At 50.2% G+C, this 16,097-nt stretch overlaps 1 long non-coding RNA gene across 2 annotated transcripts; it reads right to left on the bottom strand.

Moving 5' to 3' along the window:
• Nucleotides 1–11,683: 11,683 nt before the first annotated feature.
• On the bottom strand, nucleotides 11,684–14,662 carry LOC130520559 (uncharacterized). 2 transcript variants are annotated; one of them, XR_008948921.1, is made up of 5 exons: nucleotides 13,881–14,661; nucleotides 13,592–13,801; nucleotides 12,859–13,482; nucleotides 12,192–12,639; nucleotides 11,684–12,090 (listed from the first exon to the last, which is right to left on the bottom strand). It is a non-coding gene; the product is annotated as an uncharacterized LOC130520559 (long non-coding RNA). The 2 variants fall into 2 exon arrangements; XR_008948920.1 differs by lacking the exon at nucleotides 11,684–12,090 and having other exon boundaries at nucleotides 12,140–12,639; nucleotides 13,881–14,662.
• Nucleotides 14,663–16,097: the final 1,435 nt, after the last annotated feature.

Here is a 16,097-nt window from a genome sequence, read left to right as displayed (position 1 = left end):
GTGATAATGATGGTGGTGATGATGAGGATGGTGATGATGATGATGATGATGATGGTGATGATGATGATGATGGTGGTGATGATGGTGATGATGATGATGATGAGGTGATGATGATGGTGTGATGATGTGATGATGATGTGATGAGTGGTGATGATGGTGGTGATGATGATGATGATGGTGATGATGATGATGAGTCTGAAGAGGCATACTATCACCTGGTCACATCCAGCGTTCACGCGTCCAGATCCTGATTTATAGCTTTAATCAAACGTTCCCCACAGAGGCTGAAGACGTTCCTTCAGGTCTGTACCTGCCCTCCTGCTCTGATTATTATGGTCTGTGGGATTCCTGAAGGCCGGCTCATTTACTCCTGTTCCAGCGCCGTCCCACTGCGGTTGAACATCTGCTGCGTTACTCGTTCGTTCTTAATTAGCTTCACCAGGAAAGTGAGTCAATAGAAAGATAAAAAGGTAAAGGAACAAATATAGAATAGAACGAGTGAAGACAGAAGAATCAGAACGAAAGGATGGAAAGGCAAAAAAAGAAGAGAGTGTATTATGAAGAAGACAACAATGAAGAGGGAGGGGGAGGGGGAGAGAGGGGGGAGGAGAATGGAAGAGAGAGAAAAAGAAGATGGTATTACTCTTCGCTTGAAAAAAAATTGCTTGGTGACAGTCACCATGTGACAGGACAAAATGATAAAAATGCATATATACCAATCTCTATTCTATCGAAATATAATAGATATATAAAGAATATTGCTATACAAGAGATCTAGGATTAGAATCTAAATAACTCCAAATCTATAACTCTCTAAATTATCCTATCTCTCTAATTGCTCCCCCTCTATCCCTCTATCTCTATTGATCTCCCTCTCTCTCTCTTGCTCTCCCTCACTCCCTCCTCCTCTCCCTCTCTCCCTCCTCCTCTCTCTCTCTTGCTCTCCCTCTCTCTCTTGCTCTCCCTCTCTCTCTCTTGCTCTCCCCCTCTCCCTCTCCTCTCTCTCTCTCTTGCTCCCCCTCTCTCCCTCTCTCTCTCTTGCTCTCTCTTCTCTCTCCCACTTCTTTCTTTCTCTCTCTCATTCTTTGCTCGACTGACACTATGTCGACTGACTGAAGAAGAGGAGGAGAGAGGGGATGTTCTCCGTTTCGCTCAAGTGCCGCTTAGGGGTCATCAGACGTCGAATCAAGGGTAGCGCACGTGTGTGTGTGTGTGTGTGTGTGTGTGTGTGTGTTGTGTGTGTGATCTGAGCTGATATTGTTGTCATCTCTTCCCTTCTCATCTCTGTGCTGCTTTGAATCTTCCACGTTTATTTTCTGCCTTTTTCTCCATCGCCGTGACAACAGGTGGTTTTCCTGCGTGTGCGTGGTTTCCCGTCAGCTCTAGTTTTGATAAAGTTGACACCTGAGCAGGGACTTAAACTCCGGTACTGAGCCGCTGCCGGTAGAGACACCGCGGAGGCTTGGGTGGGTGAATTAGAGCAGCCGGCCGTCGCTCTCGGCAACGCTTCCTGTAAAGTTTCAGGTCTGTGGTCTCAGCAGAACTGACCTGTTCCGTCAGTCGTTTGGAACCTTAAACGCGTGTTGATGATGCGTCCTGACGTGTTGTTGCAGGACATCTTTAAAGTCGTTACAGTCAAAGATGAGACGATAAAACCTTTAAAAGAAGAAAGCGTGCGTTTCAACCTTCAGCTAAAATATCTGAAGCCACCAGAGCTCTGCACCAGTAAAACCAGTAAATGTGCACAACTCAACAACAAAGCAGGTAGCTGGAGACATGAAACTTCATGTTCTCATCATCCATGAGGACGTCATGTCCCTCCTTGTTTTATCGTCATCATTGTCGCCATTGGAGACACGCTCAGCTAACTAGCTTAGCAACCTTGAAGCAGAAAGGAAATGAATTTTCTTGCCAGCAGGTGGCGACATTACCTGGAGAGCAGGACTTTTGTTGTATAAAAACACTTTTATGTAATTTCCTAATTAAATTTCATGGGAATCAAGACAGGAACCATCAGAAGCACTCCAACAGCTAATTTCCCCCAGGACCCCCAACGCTGAATTATTTAAAAGCACCTTTCAACACCACGAGGTCCGTTTCTAATGTTCTCGTCTGCGTTACTGGATGGTGGGAAGTGTAACCTGCATTTGAAGTCCTTCCACGCCGCGTACCTTCAGAAATGGCTGCACATCGCTTGAGCGTTGATGTTAGCGACCATAAACTGCTGTTGGAACATTGAGGGCGCCTGGGTGACAGCTAAATTTGTGGCGTCGATGAATCTGTGAGCCTTGAAGTAGCTCCGCTGGACAGGCTGAATGCAGAAGATCTTTAACTGGTGCTGGTCAGCTGTCATTGATGTAGCATTAGCACGTAGCATTCCTGTGTTTCTGTGGTGTTCAGTGTAAAGGATCCAGCTGAAAGCTGCTCTGCAGGTGATTCTGGCGGCTGCGAACAGAATCAGTCGCTTCATTATTTTCCCTCGTGCACGTTCATGCAGAGCTGGTACCTCGTTACCTCCTCGTTACCTCCGGCTTCGTGGTTCCGGGGACGGATCAGTAAACTTTGTGTACATTGATCACCGTGTTGGTGGCGCAGAGGCGCCCGCCTCCGTCTCATTAGTGCAGCAGTATGTGGGTCAGGAGCACGGGCCGAGTGTTGGTGTGGCGTTGGTCGGGTTCCAGATCCCTGCAGGCTTCAGGGAACTGTGAACACACACACACAAACACACACCCACGCACGCGCGCACACACACACACACACACCACACACACACACACGGAGGCCCCCAGTGCTGCATGCTGACGTTCATCAGAAATGGAGCTACTGCTGACTGTAGTGTGTGTGTGTGTGTGTGGTGTGTGTGTGTGTGTGGTGTGTGTGTGTGTGTGTCCACAGACACTGAAAATCATCTAACAATGTCCTTCACTCCATTTCCTCTCATCGTATTTATCAGGTGATCGTTTGTGTAAATGAAGCAGCTTCTCCTAATTATTGCCTCGTTATTACTCTGATTAATGAGACTTACTGTGTTTAATCTGAGAGAGAATCGCTTATTGAACCTGGAATTTAGTCCAAATCTGCTGTGAAGGACGTCCAGAATGTCCACGTTGGTTGTGTTGCTGCTCCATTCCTGAGACGGGTTCAGAAATGTGGACATTTAGCTTTGGTTGCTAATCAAGCAGCTCCCTCAGCGTCTCAGTCTTAACCAGGCTGGATTTTAGGATGTTTCTGCTCACCCCAAAGGGTTCCTCAGCTCCAGAAGCTACTTTAAAGAAACACCCATGGACTCATCAGGAGGGGGCGCAGGTCTGTCAGGCCTCTCGCCTCTGGTAGCCGTGACAACCCTTCCCCAGCCCTCAACCTCCCTCACACACCACCGACATGGAGCTGATGACTCACAGGATGGTGGAAACACTGATTCCATCAGAAACATGACACCAGGTTCTGCTAGAGGCAGGAAGTCCTTCACACGTCTCCATGGGGGGTCGGAGGAGGCTGCCTGAGCTCTGTGGGGGGGTCTGGCTCTGCTGAGTCAGGCTCGACCTCACGGAGATGATCAGAGCAGCTCTGGGACATGTTCTCCTCAGAGCAGCAGGTAATGTGGCGGCGTTGACCTGCCACACACCTGCCACACCTGTCCCAGTAGATACACCTGCCACACCTGCCCCAGCAGTTACACCTGCCACACCTGCCCCAGCAGTTACACCTGCCACACCTGCCCCAGCAGTTACACCTGCCACACCCTGCCCCAGCAGTTATACCTGCCGCCACACCTGCCCCAGCAGTTACACCTGCCACATCTGTCCCAGCAGTTACACCTGCCACACCTGTCCCAGCAGATACACCTGCCACATCTGTCCAGCAGATACACCTGCCACACACCTGCCACACACCTGCCACACCTGTCCCAGCAGATACACTGCCACCCCTGCCCCAGCAGTTATACCTGCCGCACACCTGCCCCAGCAGATACACCTGCCACATCTGTCCCAGCAGTTACACTGCCACACCTGTCCCAGCAGATACACCTGCCACATCTGCCCCAGCAGTTATACCTGCCACACCTGTCCCAGCAGTTATACCTGCCACACCCCTGCCCCAGCAGTTACACCTGCCGCACACCTGCCCCAGCAGTTATACCTGCCGCACACCTGCCCCAGCAGTTATACCTGCCACACCTGTCCCAGCAGTTACACCTGCCACACCTGTCCCAGCAGTTACACCTGCCACACCTGTCCCAGCAGTTACACCTGCCACACACCTGTCCCAGCAGTTACACCTGTCCTGCACAGGTGAACTGGCTGAACTGGGCTGAACTGGGATGTTCACTGAGGGGCTGTTGGAGGGTTTCTGGTGCGACACTAAATTCTCTCCCACACTAAAGAAGCGTGTCTGTTGTTTTGCTGACCTTTGACCTCACCGTGGTGCTGGAACTCAGCGTGTTTTGTGCGTCTTTTCTCACCGGATTGAATCAGGACGCGTTTGCATCATGTTTGTGTTCCCCTTTGAACGTCCGCCTTGGGGTGGCGCTTCCCTCGACCTCTGACCTCTGACCCCCTGCTTTGCTCGTATTGCTGCTCGATGTGTTTCCTGCCAGTCGAGTGTTTCCCTTCTGCTCTTTGAATGACTTCCTGCTGTAGTTGCCAGGTAACTTTGCCCAGTTCTTTGTCTCCACGGCTGAAGTCATGTTTAAAAATAGCTGTTAAGCTGCTGCAGAGATTCCAGTCAGCAGATACAGTCGCGGCCGTCTGACCCACAGAGACCGGCACAACCCCCCCCCCCCCCGGGTGCTGAATCCCCCCCCCACGGGTGCTGAATCCCCCCCCCCCGGGTGCTGAAACCCCCCCCGGGTGCTGAATCCCCCCCCCGGGTGCTCAACCCCCCCCCCCCGGGTGCTGAATCCCCCCCCCGGGTGCTGAATCCCCCCCCCACGGGTGCTGAATCCCCCCCCCGGTGCTGAATCCCCCCCCCCCGGGTGCTGAATCCCCCCCGGGTGCTGAATCCCCCCCCCGGGTGCTGAATCCCCCCCCCGGGTGCTGAATCCCCCCCGGGTGCTGAAACCCCCCCCCCCCGGGTGCTGAATCCCCCCCGGGTGCTAAATCCCCCCGGGTGCTGAATCCCCCCCGGGTGCTAAATCCCCCCCCCACAGGTGCTGAATCCCCCCCGGGTGCTGAATCCCCCCCCCATGGGTGCTAAACCCCCCCCCTGGGTGCAGATTTCCCCCCCCCGGGTGCTGAATCAGGGCAGGTTTCTCTTACCACAGAACGCATCCCACCCAGAAAGGCTCCTCTCATGGTAACGACCTGTGAGACCTGCTGGGCTCTCAGACGGCTCTGACTGGACAGATGTTACAGATGTTACAGATGTTAGATATCAGAATGATCACTGACCTCAGACGTCTGGTCTGGAACCCGCCCAGCTAGAGAATGAGATTCTTCTTTATTAGAGTTTAGACTTTGAGTGCTAAATCGTTCACCTTTATGGCTCTTAAATGATCCCTGGGTCATAATTGACTTGGTTCAGTCTGAACAGCTGAAAGCTCAGTGTCAGCAAAGAGAAGAAGCCCTGTGAGAACAGAGGAGAACCTTCAGGAGCCTTCTCACCTGAACAAAAACCACAGGCAGCTTCGACCTTCCAGCTGATATTTGGGGAGATTCTTTATCTCAAACGGTGCTAACGAAGCGTGTGAGGACTTCTCTTTTTTAAACTAATCTACAGAAGTTCTCCAGAAAGTTGGACTTATTTTCTCCTCTTTCCTCCACACAGTCACCAAGAACTGCCAACGACTATTTTTGCCTTCGTTATTCTGCCGGTGCTCTTGTCAAAGTTTCAGACTCGCTGTTCCTCACAGATGAAGGGTCTCAGGCCTGAGCAGCTGGTCCAGATGATCCTCATCCAGCTGCCGTCTCCTCCCAGTGGATAATGGAGGTTAAAACCAAGAGGATGTCTGATGGTTTGAAGTCCTCCTCTCACACCTGCAGCCTTGTCAGGGTTGATTGAGTGTGAGCAGGTGAAGTCCTCCTGTCAGCATGAGGGGAACACGAGGAACTGGAGAGATCAATCACAACTTCCCGACTTATTTCGTATTTCCAGACTTGTCTGGGTTCTTCTGGGCTTCCTTAAAGGAACTGTCCCAGCACCTGTGTGAGATCCGACCAATGGACGTTGGAGGTGTCGCCGTGCTCGTGTCCCGAGCATCGAGTGGAACGTTTAGAGAAACGAGTCTCTCGAAGCTGCTTCAGCTTTAATTTCCCATCTGATGGTTTAAAGAGGTTCAGTTCGGTTCCAGCTCCCTCGCTGACAGAAGAATTGATGTTTTTTTTATGTTATTACAGAAAACACTCTATTTTGGGCCCATTTGTCTTTGTGAGACTTCAAAACTTCTTCTGCTTCTTTCCCTCAAGCCAAAGACTGTCCAGGGAGATGATTATTCCATCAATAAAGGGGAAAATTAAATGTGCGGGTCAGAAAGAGGAGCCAGCAACAGTTGACTTGTGTGTTCCTGTTTGTGGCTGACATGTTTTTCTGCGGTTGCTAGGCAACAGCATGTGGAAAACAACTCTGGTCTGATTCAAATGCCTCCGAGCTGCTCTTTGTAGGTGACACTCAAATATTTATGGTTGAAATCATCTGGCAGCAGTTTGCATAAGATTAGCTTCCATGATTGCTGACTGTGTCATCATCATCATCACTATCATCATCATCATCACCACCACCATCAGCATCATCATCATCATCACCATCATCACCACCACCATCATCACCACCATCATCACCATCATCATCATCATCATCATCACCATCATCATCAGCACCACCATCAGCATCATCATCACTATCATCATCATCATCATCACTATCATCATCAGCACCACCATCAGCATCATCATCACCACCATCATCATCATCAGCACCACCATCAGCATCATCATCATCACCACCACCACCATCACCCCAGCAGCAGCAGCAACACCAGCAGCACCAGCACCAGCACCAGCAGCACCAGCAGAAGCAGCAGCACCAGCAGCACCAGCAGCAGCAGCAGCACCAGCAGCAGCACCAGCAGCGGCAGCAGCAGCACCAGGAGCACCGCCAGCAGCAGCAGCAGCACCACCAGCAGCAGCAGCAGCACCAGCAGCACCAGCACCACCAGCAGCAGCAGCACCAGCAGCGGGAGCAGCAGCAGAAGCACCAGCAGCACCAGCAACACCAGCAGCAGCACCAGCAGCGGCAGCACAGCAGAAGCAGCAGCAGCACCACCAGCAGCAGCAGCACCAGCAGCAGCAGCAGCACCAGCAGCGGCAGCAGCAGCAGCACCACCAGCAGCAGCACCAGCAGCGGCAGCAGCAGCAGCAGAAGCAGCAGCAGCAGCAGCACCAGGAGCACCGCCAGCAGCAGCAGCAGCAGCAGCAGCAGCACCACAGCAGCAGCAGCACCAGCAGCGGCAGCAGCACCAACAGCAGCAGCACCAGGGCACCGCCAGCAGAGAAGCAGCACCACCAGCAGCAGCAGCACACCACCAGCACCACCAGCAGCATCAGCACCAGCAGCGGGAGCAGCAGCAGAATCACCAGCAGCACCAGCACCACCAGCAGCAGCACCAGCAGCGGCAGCAGCAGCAGAAGCAGCAGCAGCACCACCAGCAGCAGCAGCACCAGCAGCGGCAGCACCAGCAGCGGCAGAAGCAGCAGAAGCAGCAGCAGCACCACCACCATCACCACCAGCAGCAGCATCATCACCACCAGCAGCATCATCATCACTATCAATCATCATCATCACCACCACCAGCAGCAGCACCAGCAGCAGAAGCAGCAGCAGCACCACCATCATCATCATCATCATCATCACCATCACCACCATCATCATCATCACCATCATCTTCATCATCATCATAATCACCATCATCACCATCACCATCATCACCATCACCACCACCATCATCATCATCATCACCATCACCATCATAAATAACCCCAAATTAAACTCTTGTGCCAAAGACTTTGTCTCTGTTGGAAGTCAGAACGGGTGAGGAACAGGTGAGGAACGGGTCTTCAACTCCATCTTTAGCATCATGGTTCAGGACCATCTCAAGTTGAGCTTCTGTCAGCAAGGTTTGACGTGGCTTCAGTCTTTCCGGGGGTTCCAGGACAGGATTGACTGACCGAACTTTGAGCTCCTGCTGGAATCTGGACGTCAGAGGCCCCATTATTGAAGTCTGATGATGAATTGATTGTGCATCTCATCTCCACGCCAGGGTTGATGGAGCGAGGCGTCACGCTGCTCTCACTTTAAAGCAAATTCCATTCTGACACGATGGAGTGTGAGAGAAACTCTTCATCTTCCTCACACTTTATATTTGATCAAGACCAGACTCAAAGGATTCCCCCCCCCCCACACACACACACACACACACACACACACACACGGTGCATCTCTAATACTGGAGGCTTGTTGTCCCCATGTTTGCCTGAAGGCAACGCCACAGCTACTGAGCCAGGCTTTATTCCTCCTGCTTTGCTTTGATTCCATCCTCAGGCCTCTTGACGAGAGGTTCCTCTGTCAGAGTGAAGCCTGTGGAGTTCTTCCACCGATGCATCAGTGCAGATAACGAGCACATTTAGCCCCAGCGGCCGGCGGGTGAAGATACTCCGAGTTCTTTTATGAACAAGTGCTTCTTGTTGAGTTGTTCCCATCTTTAATAAAACATTAAATTGTCATTTAATCCACGTTTCTGAACGACAGTTTCAGCTGTGCAGTTTCCAGACGTGCGGAGACTCCACACAGGTCCTTGCTCGGCCTTTTTAACTCATTTTTCTGAACATCTCTTGCAAAAACGTAATCGCAATTGACCCAAAGGCAGCAAAGAGAGCGGAAGCAAGCTGCTGCTACCTGAGCTCTGGTTAGCAGAGGGACGGAGGAGGGTTATTATCCCAGCAATCGGTTTTAGCTTCCTCCAGAGGGGCCTCCAGCCTGTGAAGGAAGGTTGGGGTTGTGTTGTGCACGAGGTGGGGTTGTGTTGTGCACGAGGTGGGGTTGTGTTGTGCACGAGGTGCAGCCTTTGTGTTCACGTGGAGGTCGGAGCGGAGCTCAGCCTGATTAAACTGAGAGGACCTGCAGGCTCCTGCAGAGGCTCCTGCAGCTATCGCCTGAAAGCAGGAGAGCTCAGCTGAGCACCATCATCACACACACACACACACACACACACACACACACACACACACACACACACAGAAGGTGTTTTATGAGTGTCAGCAGTGCCTAAGACACTCCAATCTCTCCCCCACTGAGCGCCGTTACGTCATTAAATGTCTTCTTCTATCCACAAAAGTCATTCCCACCATAGTTTGAACAGGAGCAGCACTTCCTGCTGGGAGCTGCTCCTGGAAATCTCCGCTGGTCGTAGTGAGGAGGCTTAGCTGTGACGCCGCAAAGCGTCAGCAGTGTTTCACGTCATGACTTCATCTCCGTTTAAGGGTGAAAGATGGAGCTTGGAGAGGCAGAAGGAGCTGAACTGAGTCAGAAGCCTGAGGCCAGTGAGAAAAGAGGCTGCTTCTATTTTACCGCAACACTATTTTCTCCATACTTTCAAATACGAAGCATCGATTCGGGATGCGTGATTCCGAATCTCCTCCCGTCTGACGGTGGAGCAGTTAAAGAGGAAACCTGTCGTTTGTGGCTGGAGATCCTGGTGCTGAATGAAGGTGGCTGCAGGTCACCTTCAGCAAACCTCTGCTTTCCTCCGACTGTGTCCATCCTCTCATTCATCAGGACTCCATCTTCTCCTTCATCTCCAGCCGGTTTCTCCTTTGTCGTTGTCCCTCCTCGACCTCTCCTTCCATCCTTCCTTCCTAAGCCTTCTTCCTTCTCTCTCCGTAGCATCACTGCCCTCTGCTGATGGATCTCTGCAGCTCTTCTCTCTCGTCTTCTCTGTTTGTCTGCTGCTAAATGCTGAAATGATTTCAGATAAATGCCCCATTCAGCTGGCAAATTCATGTCTTTTCTCTCTTTTTCGGCCTCGTTCTTTCATGATTACTATCATTGTTAACATTTATGCTGTATTTGCTGTTTGGCTGAAGCTTTGACACGCGTGTCATCAAAAACACGCGTCCCATGTGAGCGTGTGCTCCTCTGAGACCAGCCGGAGACGTGGACCTTTAAATCCTCTGCCACGTTTTGAACAAAGTTGTTGTTGTTTTTTTAAAAGTTTGGGCAAACCATAAAGGAGTCGGCCCACATTGGTGTATTTATTATTTAGGCGGGGACACACATCTACAGAGATGTGCTGTGCATCATTGTGGGGGAAGGAATGTGAAGAAAGCTTTCCAGAAGGCTTCCAGCCCCCCTCTTAGACGGAACAAAGGCACATATAGAGTTTAGGTTGGACATCATGCTTTCAATACTTATTTTTAAAATGTTGGTACCCGCGTGTGGAGAATGGGTTCAGGGAGGCGGAGAGACTCCTGCTTCAGATCCGATCAGATGATCAAACCCTCGGCAGCCTGGCGGAGCCGTGCGGAGCGTGTTTGATGAATGTTTGATCGTGTCAGGAGAGATTTCTGACATATCTGGAGCAGACGAGACCAAATCTGGCTCATTAGCCAAAGACGAAGGTGAGAACCGCAGAGGAGAGAGAGCGTCGAGATGATTTCTGAACAATAAAGGGAGAGCAAAGAGGAGGAAGTTCGTTATTTTAGGAAATGAGAAACGCTCATTATCACGACGGAGAGGAGCACTGTTAAAAAAGGGGTTGCATAGCTGTCCTGCTTCACATGGGAACCAGCAAATGAGGTCTGAATGCAGTTCTAACACATTTGTTCCTGCAGTGGGGGGGTCCCATCTTGTATTAATCCCAATAATTCCATCATTATAGTGATGCTGTTTGGTCTAATTAGGATAATTGTGCAGTTGTGAAATAGAAGCCAGAGCTGTCACACTGCGAGTTTGGCGTCCTCCTTTCTCAGGGATGCGTGGTATTTTAGGGAGAAGCAGATATGAGTCATGAGGCGCTCGTTTGTAAATGCTGAGGGGGAGGAAAGAAATGGCTGCTGAACGGCGCTGAGCCGAGTTAGGCGGCGTCTTTGTAGGAGAGCGGAGGATCACCGAGGCCACGCGCTGACTTCTGAACTTCAAACACGCCCAGCAGATCCACTTCCTGTGTGTGCTCGGCTCCGCAGCGCTAAGACCTCATGAAAGACTTGTTTGATATTTCAGGACTTTTAATTTGCCTCCCAAAGCAGCTTTGCGTCCTGACAAAAGAGGCCGTCCTGCGAACGGGATTGTTGTCTGGAGCAGGAGACCTTTTCCAGGCCGGCGTTCCTAAAGGGGCCGCAGGCATCTTTATCACAACCGCCTGGATTTGGTCTTTTTTCATTTTAAACTTCCTGTGAAACAGCAACACAAGTTAATAACTATGACGTTCAGAGGAGCTGAATTCCAACGGCTCTTTTTTCATCATCGACAAACTTTATTGGCAACAAATCAAAAACAGAACAGCAGTTTTGTTACCATCAGGTTGTTGTGAGTGTGTGAGGCAGGAGCTTCATTACACACACACACACACACACACACACACACACCTTGTGCTGCTGTCTCGGCTGATTGATTCAGGATTAACAGTCTGGAAGAGGCTTGTTTGTTTCAGCTCAACTCCGGGGTTCATTTTTCCGTCTGTGAAATGCTGCTGGAGTCGTGGCAGGAGAACCTCTTCCTGTTAGCAGCAGATTGAGCAACTGTGTCATCTGTTCTGCAGCCCAGATTTTCCTGCAGGTTCAGCTTTCCTGCACCTCTGTCCCATATTTATTCAGCAGAAAATGTCAGTTTAGCTCCTTTCAGAGAAGGAAGAACAGAAGCGACACACTCCTGCAGCGTCGGCTGTGTTCTGGTCATTCAGGGCTGAACCTCTGGGCCCATGTTGGTGGACAGGCTTCATAGCTGATACAGTTCTGAGGGTTCTGTAGCATGTTTGCATGTCTACATGTGCTGGTTTGGTTACAGCCCACGTTTGCTGGTTCTGGTTGTGTTTTTCCAGGTCATGAGATGCCCTGAATCTGGTGCAACATCCCCGTTCTACCAACAGTGTTCTCCATCTTTCTAAAAAAAAAAAAAAAAAAAAAAAAAAAACAAGCTTTGAAACATGACCTGTTTTTCAGTCCTCATATTTATTAAAACACCCAAACTGAGCTGAAACGAACCTCAAGCCTGCTTCATTAAGTCTGCCACAACTCTGCTGAGTTCAGCCTTAATTAAAGTGAGCAGAACTCACGAGCAACCCTGCACCCGTGTGTGTGTGTGTGTGTGACCATCATTAGCCGTGACCGTGCAGATTCTACACATTCATGTGATCTGTGCGTGTGGCCCATCAGAGTGGTTCCATTGTGGATGCTGGAAAAATGACTCGACAGCACAATTAGATCCAAACGTGTGATGATAAAAGATCAGAGACCAACACAAGCAGCAGGAGCCATGTTTCTGGATCCTGCTCCATTATTTCAAAAGCATTGTAATAATATGGACTCACATCTGGATCGCACGCCTGCGTCACCCCAGAAACCACGACTAGGATTCTGTTGTGTGAACGCAGAAACGTGAGGGACGGGATGAAGGAGCCTCACCGTCCGAGGTAGGAACGGAGGTCAGCATCTCCGCTGCTGGCCTCCTTCCCTCACGGGTTATTCTGGATGTTTGATGAGAAGGTGGCGTCCTCAGGGCCCCGCGAGCAGACGTCGATTCCTCCGCCTGTCCGTCAGCGTCCATGTGAGCTTCCGTACAGTGCCGAGCAGCGTCACGTCAGAGGCGTCACGTCACCACACACACCAAAAACAAACTGAGGAGCGCACGAGCGCTTCCATGTCGGTGAACGTGGACTCATGCTAGAGTTCATAAAATGCTTCCTGAACTGCACATCTGTGTGCAGGAACAAAATAGGGCAAGTGTTGTCTAAAACTATAAGATGTGGCAGCGGCACCAACCACCACATCACCGCTACCGTTTGGCTTCGGTCTTCTGCACCAGAACTTCTCGTAGTCACCCTTAAAGGGCGGCTGTGGATCCTGTGGTTCCTGTCGGTGTTCCACGTCCCCTCTGATGGGTGGAGGCCTGAGAGCAGCCTCTTACATAACAGTCCAGGAAAGGTCCATTTAACAAGGTGCATTCACCTGTCGGGGGGAGCAGGGTTACCTGGTGGAGGCCGTCCCAGCTCCAGCACTAATTAAAGCCCAGACAATCAAACATGTGTCTAATTATCGGAGAGATTCGTCAGCAGAACCTCGACTAGTCTGAAAATAGGTCACTGGCAGGAGGAACGAAAATACTCCACTTGTGAAGGAGCAACATGAACCGAGTGTGTGTGGGCGTGACGCTCGTGATGGTGTTGATGGCGCCGATGATGGCGGCTGTGACAGCAGAGCTCAGCTGTCACAGCCGATGTGGCTGATGAAGGCCGACAGTAATAACATCAAACAGTCGTCTGAGAGCCAGAGGAGCCTAAACCGAAGAGATAAATTAGCATCTCAGATTATGAAACCCTTGTAAATAATTGACTCTTCGCCACATTCTCTCCTTCAGTGAGAAGGATGGAGCTGAGGTTCCTTACCTTCCTCTGGAGGACAGGTTCATGGGCAGCTTCCCTCTCAGCAGGAATGTTCCTGGTGTGGTTGCTCCTCCTCAGGTTTCTGTCTGAAACGTCCTCTGTGACTGCAGCACGTTTGAGGTTTCACGGGTTCCTTCGTGGTGCAGCAGACAGGAGAAGCTCACCTGTGGTCAGCAGCATCTCCAGTCTCCTCCACTCTGCCTGGATCAGAAGCTTCAGGAGAAGAACATTTAGCGTTCCTTCTGTTTGCTTGCTTTACTCTGTTTGTACAGATTAGAATAGAAATAAAAACCTGCAGGCAGATGTTGACTGTGTCTGAGGAGCATGAGGACACTGAGGCTCCCTCACGTCTGCTTCTCTCCTCTCCGACTGGGTCAATAGAACTTCTGTAACAACTGCTCTTCCTGTTCAACCACAACTCAAACACAAAACTAACACCGACTCGGGGAACAACAGGAAGAGGACAGCAGCTCAGGTGCTCTGAGCCTGGACTGCCAGCAGAGAGGTGTCCTGAGAAGGTTTGTTTGAGGGAGAGGTGGGAATAGATGGTGGGGGAGCAGAAACAAAGAATCACGGGAAGAAATCAGCATGAGCTGGTGGCAACGTTGTGAAGATGCAGAGCTGCAAGAACGGGAGGGAGAAGTGACAGAAAGAGGATGAGGAGAATAAAGAGATGATGTGAAGGAGCCTGGACCAAACCAACACAAGGACTGCAGGCAGAAGGAGGAGAGAGGGTTCAGAACCAAAACTGATTCATCTGACATCTTATTTCAGTGGAGGTTTTATTATCATTGTGCTATAAATAGTCCTTCAGGGCCACCGTAGTCTTCTGTCTAACTGTTCTGACGTCTCCCTCGGGCCTCTGCAGAGTCTTTAAGCACTTGCTGAGGGTGCAGAGGAGAATTTAAGCCTTTGTAGACTCAGCATGAGTTTCTAAGTCTGTCCGGCAGCCTTTCAGTTGGTCCGATCCGCCTTGTTCAGCGTTCTTCAAAACACCTCAAACTAGAGGAATGAAATAAGAACCGTCTGCACATTTGAATGTTTCAGCTAAAGCCTGAGGGCCCACAGGTGACCCACCTGCTGTGGAAGGGAGCAGGTGGTCACCTGTAGGCTGAGGACCCACAGGTGACCCACATGCTGTGGAAGGGAGCAGGTGGGTCACCTGTAGGTTGAGGGCCCACAGGTGACCCACCTGCTGTGGAAGGGAGCAGGTGGGTCACCTGTAGGTTGAGGGCTCACAGGTGACCCACCTGCTCCCTTCCACAGCAGGAACATCAGCTGATGATTTCGGGACGTTCCTTCAACATATCGTCATTATCATCACCACCACCATAATCATCATCATCATCACTGCCATCATCATCATCATCATCATCGTTCCGTTTTCCCAACGGAAAGGGTAACTTGGTGTCCAAACTATGAGGATATTACTCTTTTCAATTTTTCCACTTTTGTTATTTTTATTTCCAAAGTGCGGTGAGCAGGTAATAAACCTGAAATCAGGCAATGCAAGGTTTCACTCATGTGCATTATAAGCACAACTTTCCAGTATTTACATACACATTGCATCATATTCAAATATCAAACATCAAAAATCAGCAGCAAATGAAATCTTGAAACACACTAATAACATTCAAAGTAGCAAATCCCAAGCATTTATGTATGTCTCATATCTGATATAGCCCAGCAGCCCCAATAGCCTCTGTCTCTCCAGAGGAAACACAGCTGGACTACAGCTCCCAGAAACCACTGGGCAAACCAGGAAGTGGACATCCTTGCTACAAGCTGGTCAAACAATCAAACATTCCAAAGCAAGGGAAAAAGCAACCTGAACAAACATTTAAAGCTTCAGAAAGACAGTCAAGCACCAAATCCATCTCCATTAACAACATCACAATATCAATATTTAAGTTTAGGAGCATGGAGACAATGAGAGTGACACAAGTAAACCAAACAAACCCAAGACTTATCCAGAACTGATCATTAGCTTTACCAAGTAGCCCCAACAGCACCGCAGGAGCCACCATGACAGCAGATGACAAAGCCAGCAGAAAGTAAGAAACCCAATAAACTCACCAAGCAGCCGACACCAGGTGAGAATGTGGACAGGTAGCAACTGAAATCTCCCGCTCCCTTTAACCAGTCAGAAGGGTCACATGGGCACAAAGTGCACACGCTACTTAAAGTGACAGCGCTCATTAAACTAGCCTAGCTACCAAGGACGTATCGGCCTTTAGTCAATGAAACCATTTTATCCCTTAGAGAGAAATAATTAAAGAGAAGAATTAAAGAAATAATTAAGGAAAACTAAAGATGAAATAGGAGAATTCCACAAAACACAACAATCCTCATCACCATCATCATCATCATCACCATCATCATCATCACCACCACCATCACCACCACCACCATCATCATCATCACCACCATCATCATCATCATCATCACCACCACCATCATCATCATCAACCACCATCATCATCATCATCATCACCATCATCACCATCAT

Source organism: Takifugu flavidus, unplaced genomic scaffold, assembly GCF_003711565.1.
Source record: "Takifugu flavidus isolate HTHZ2018 unplaced genomic scaffold, ASM371156v2 ctg424, whole genome shotgun sequence".
Classification (NCBI taxonomy): Eukaryota; Metazoa; Chordata; class Actinopteri; order Tetraodontiformes; family Tetraodontidae; genus Takifugu; species Takifugu flavidus.
Note: the sequence above shows the minus strand (reverse complement) of the source record. Positions and strands in the feature narration are given on the sequence as shown.